At 38.2% G+C, this 5355-nt stretch overlaps 1 protein-coding gene across 4 annotated transcripts in view; it reads left to right on the top strand.

Annotated features, from left to right (window-relative positions):
• The window catches only part of YTHDF3 (YTH N6-methyladenosine RNA binding protein 3), a 40427-nt gene that overhangs the window by 28948 nt on the left and 6124 nt on the right, over window positions 1–5355 (top strand). Inside the window, exon 5 of one of the 4 annotated variants that reach the window (XR_003092945.1) lies at window positions 1375–3015. The exons of the other annotated variants lie outside the window; for them this stretch is intronic. The gene's annotated coding sequence lies outside the window, so the exon portion shown is untranslated. The remainder of the gene's footprint in view (window positions 1–1374; window positions 3016–5355) is intronic. 4 annotated transcript variants of the gene reach the window in all.

The following is a 5355-nucleotide window of genomic DNA, read 5'->3' as shown; positions in this document are numbered from 1 at the left end:
GGGGGGGAGGGGAGGGGGATGGTAGATCTTGGGTTCTTTTTAAATTCCAAAAGTGATCTCTGACCTTAAAAGGTTGGAGACCACTGCAGTAAACAGAACTTTTAAGTGTTTTGTGGTGTTTTCCTGTCATCTTTGTAACAAAGGGGAACCTGATACAGATTATTTTCCTTTCCTTGTGCTGTATTTGTTTCTCTCATCTCCCCCAAAGCACTCTTAGATCAATCTGTAGCTATTAAGACTTGTATGATGTCTGGAGTTTTTGGTTTATATTAGACTTGGTAATTGCTTTCTTTCCTAAAATACCTGTACTTTTCCTAGAAGCTAAGTAGCTTCCTCTGGGACCCATTGAACAGAGGAGTCAAAAGTATAGATGAAAGATCCTTCAGCTAAGTGTAATGCATTATATTCCAGCCGTTTCTTGCCTCAGTTCAGAAACCACCATGTAGAATGCTGATCACTAGTTTTGTTGTCTGTATCCTTTCTATTATAAGCTTTTTTGGGGGCAGAGACTCTTTGTCCTGAGATTATACAGTGGGTTCCTGGTCAATGACTCAGTCTCCTGCAGCACTTACAGCGATGGTTTCTGAATCTGACTAAATTCTGACGAATCAACATGATTCTTTTAGCAGCTCTTGGCCCCTCTGAGAGAAGGGGGATATCAGTGTCCCTGTCAGTGTTGTGTGGGAAAAATGTATGTAAAGAAAAAAGGGAAGGAGAGCTGTGAGTTTAGTTCAAGAAATATCCAGGAAAGAACAACAGGCCAGTCTTGAAGTTTTATGTTTTTCTGACTTGTCAGTTGATCTTCAAGCAAAGCCATGCCTTAAGTTTTATCTTCAGTCTCTGAAGTTGCCAAGCTATTATCAGATTACTAAGAGTTCTTGGCAGAAGCACTGCAGGCTTTAAATGGATTGGTACTAAACTTTGTTGATATTCAGTATTACATATTTAATGCTTGGCAGTTTATCTGGGTTGGAAGTCTTGTGTTTATTTTGTATTTCAGCAGAATTCAAAAAATAGCATACCTTTGTTTTATATTTGAACATGTATCAGAGACTGACGATATATGAGGTATCTAAATCTAATTGGTTAACTTAAACATTGCGTTTCAGTCTGTAACTTGTTTTCCAAAGATTGTTTGCTTTATTCAGTAGCCCTTGTGTAGTATCAGGATCTAGTATCTGCAATTCTGCTGCTGGAATGATTCAGAGGTTGTGGAATAAATGATGCCAATGGACTTTGCAGAGTCTCAAGCACAGAGGGCGAAGCAAGATATATTGTTTGTAATTGTCCTTTACCTTTAATAGCGTGACATGTTTAGTTAAGGAGAGCTTAGTTAATTCTTCATATGTAGATAAAGAACACTCCTCTTTGCAGGGAAAGTTCATGGATCAAATTCAGTGAGCAGTCTCTCGTTTCCAGAAGACCCACCCACTTTGTTCCCTATCTTGGCAGCAGAAGACAGGATCTGCTGGATCTCCCTCTCAAAACTAGTCAAAGTATCCTTTTAACCTCTGAGTCTTCTCTCCTAAATTCTTTAATGGCTGAATACTTAAACTGATGTGGCTTGGAATCAGCAAAAGGCAGCCAAATACTAGACTTAAACATGTATGTTTTTCTAAGTTAAAAATCAGCTTTGTATCTTTTCTTTGTTTATGGTGTTTAACATTGTGCATTTCACTCTCTAGCCTGGTTAGTTCATTTTGTGGTTGGCAAGCACTAGATTCTTGTCTGCACTAAGGGCTTTTCTTGTCACATTTACTAATGGTTAAGGATGTATAGAGGGTATTGACTGGCACAGCGTGCTAGTAAAAGCTCCCACTACAGGCACTGATACACCAGCAAAACTGCCTTTGGCCATGAAGCTATTGCTGGGATTGATGATGGGCATTTTTAGTCTAAGTTTCTTTCATTTTCAGAGAATTCTGCTTATAGTGTACCAGTATATAGCTGTACTGGTATCATCTTCCAAGTGTAGATCTGACCTCAACCTATTGAGCTTACTTGCGTTCCTAATGCTGCATGTGGGTGAAGGTTCAAATGACAAAAAACCCCCAAACCTCTCCCCTGCCTTTTGCAATTCCCATTAATAGATTTTTGCAGATCCATACCAAACACTTATTTTCAGCCTAAAGTAATAATATTTTCTTTTTAGATTGCAATGGATTTTTGTTAAAATACTGCCTTAGATATTTTTCCTAGAAATTACCCCTTTGACTGTTTACACTCTCCTCTCTTTCTACCAAAATGTCATATTGTGATTATTTCAGTCTCAGATAGAAATCTGTTTTAAACTGAACCACATGCTCATTTTTACTCCTTAAAATTTTGGAAAAATAGGGGAAGCTAAAATAATATTTTGGCTGAGCAACAAAGTCTTTATTTTGAGGAAAAAATCTATCAGAACCTTCTTTTTGAGGGGGTGGGGGCTGCTAACTGTGAATTTAGAGAGAAGTGAAATTGCAAGGAAATATGTCGTCAGCCTGGAAGAGTTCAGTACAAATTGCTATATTGTGGGTTCCACATGTTTGTGTATTCTAGATTGATGTGCACGTTTCCAAAGTCTGAGTTCTTCAGGTTCATCCCCTTAATTTTATTTTGTTAGTATGTGTAGCAAATTCTGTTTGCATGCAGGAAATCTGCTTACCATGTGGTCTATAGCTAGCAGTTATCATTAACCAGCTGTTGCATTATCATGTAATTCTAATTCAAATGCTAATTACTCTCCATGTGCTGTCCATAAACTCTACCCAGAGCCCAGTAGCTTCACTGCTTGTGATAAATTCTTCAGCGAAACAGACTGTATTATCCTTTGGCAGAGAACTTGAATTGATGGAAGCAGTTTACTATTCTGGAGCATTAAGGAGAGATTTGGCAAAGATTCGGCTATTCTGAATTTGAAGAGTACAGCAAAGATTGTACATGAATGGAAACTGGGAGAGAATCCAGACTTTGCACTGGAAAATCTTTCTGTGTGAAGATGGTTGGTTCCAGTGGTGGGAAGCTGCTTGGATAAAGGTGTTGTGTTATGTAACCTGTCTCTCAAATGTCTCTTCTATTTCAGAGAAAAGGGCCTCTCCTGGAAAGTAGGTTATTGACTTGCGTGTCTTTCCTAATTGATCATCAAGCTAGGATAAAGGAATCAATATTACTGTATTTACTCAAATATAAGATGACCTCCCCCCACCCCCCATTAGATTCAATATATGGAAAATTTTAAAATTTGTTATAACTTCCCAGGTATAGAATCTGATTATTGCAGGTTTGCTTGAATTTGCTTCCTTCCCACTGCTACAGCAGGGAAGATTTATATCTGGGGATCAGGTGGCACTCTTGCCTTCTGCCACCCCAATTTCTTTTCCTTGCAGCCCCTTTCCCATGCCTCTTACTGTCAGACCTTGGTCTCCCAGAGCATGTGGAAGTGGAATTTGAAAATACTGACTTTATCATAAACATGCTTGTAGTAATTTTAATATAGGTAAATTACTATGGGTACCCATAGACTTAGTTCACTCAGAATTGATAGTTTTGTTTTTTTTTAAACTGCTGCAAGTTTAGCACAGCTACTTCATAAACATGCTTTCAAGCAGCACATTAACGTACCTGCTTTCCTGTAGTAGTACAAAATATGCATAATATTAGTTCAAAGGTAAAAAGTTCATGGTTTACCAGATAGTTCATTGGGCTATGATGACCCCGTAGCTCAGTACTTCTGTGTGTGTGTGTGTGTGTGTGTGTGTGTAATCTGGATACCCCCCTAACAAAAGGTGTGTGTGTTAATTAGCCCCTACTTATGACTGTAATTGTGTGTTCTTGTCCTGAGTTCTGAGATCTTCCGAAAATGTGTAGGTAGAGGAGGCATAGGGCGGTCTGGTCTGGTTCTACCTCATGGTAGGCAGGGCTGCACTAATCATATGCAACAGGCTGAGAGGGGGCAACAGAGGGATTCTGGGTGAACTGTTTGGGACCCTGTTTGGTGAGGTTTGCCAGACATTTGAGGCTGGTGAAGAAACAGGATTCATTGGAAATGGGAGAGCAAAGGTACAGCTTAGCTGTGGGAGTGAAGAGGAAATCGAAATGTATTCAGTGTAGTGGCTCACTATGACTTGAAAAAGAGTTGGTGCTGAGGGGAACTGAGCACAGTGGCCACCACCACATTTGATTCAGATGGGCTGCACTAATGTATCCTTGTGATTGGTTCCCATCAGAATGTTTGCCCAGTATAGGCCACGTGTGTTACAGTCATGCTCAGTGCTGTTTGAATTTAATCAACTCATAGTTGGTTTCCATTCTTGAGCACATGCTGCTTTTGGCACCAGTTTAATGAGGCTTTTATGCAAATGTAAGACAAATTGCTTTTTTCCCCAGACCCATGAGGGTCTGGGAGAAACCTCATCTTTAGATTTGAGTAAATATGGTTATAAAAACTAAATTTAACACTGATTGTGAGGCGTCACCTTAATGGATTGCAATGAACAATTTTTTCTTCATTATTGTTTTATGTTACTGCTGCTTAAACATATTTGAAATGCATATTATTCTATGCCTGTCATTCATTAACAAGATTCCAGAATCTACAGGCAGTAAAAAAAAAAAAAGTTTTCCTTGTTCGTCTTCGCTTGTAAAGCGAAAACATACTACTAGAAATGTGTGCTTGAATAGAGAGGGGAAGCATGTTTGTTTCAAAATGGTCCTTTATTTTCTGAGTTGAAAATGTACAATTTTAAGAACTATCAGATTTCATCCTCTTGAAGCAACAGATATGGTTAGGTTAACTGTTTAGTTCATTGTGCTTTAGAAAAATTTTGCTGAACATGAAACTGGTTTTGTTTGGAGATTTCTTTTAAGGGTATTTTTTTTTCATTTAAGTATATACTGAGTCCAGCAGGTGTATATAAAGTACAAATAGGCATAATCTTGGTCTCTAATTACTGTGTTGAGGTTTGGTTCAGGGAAAGACTAAACAAAAAACTGTGTGGCCCCTTATAGAAGTCAGTTTTTTGCAACTTTTGCAAACATAATGTGAAACATTCCAGAAACACTAAATTCTTGCTAAATGGAAATCACTTCATGTTCTCTGATCACTTCAGATTTTTATATTGCTCTTTTCAGTGGAAGTCTGCTAATAATACAGCCATAAACTTTGACAGCTTGTGCATTAGTAGGCTATTTTTGCTTTACAATACACAGTGAGGCATAAAGCCAAAGGTCAGGTGCTTTTAGCTGCCTCAGAAATACATTAGTATCACACTAATATATATTAATGCCTCATTAATTTCATATTTTAAAAAGGGCTATTCTTTCTTGGCACTTCTGCCAGTGTATCCTTGTACTATGAAAAGTATGTAGTAAAATGTT

Source organism: Alligator sinensis, unplaced genomic scaffold (genome assembly GCF_000455745.1).
Source record: "Alligator sinensis unplaced genomic scaffold, ASM45574v1 scaffold860_1, whole genome shotgun sequence".
Classification (NCBI taxonomy): Eukaryota; Metazoa; Chordata; order Crocodylia; family Alligatoridae; genus Alligator; species Alligator sinensis.
This window is presented reverse-complemented; position numbering and strand designations above follow the sequence as displayed.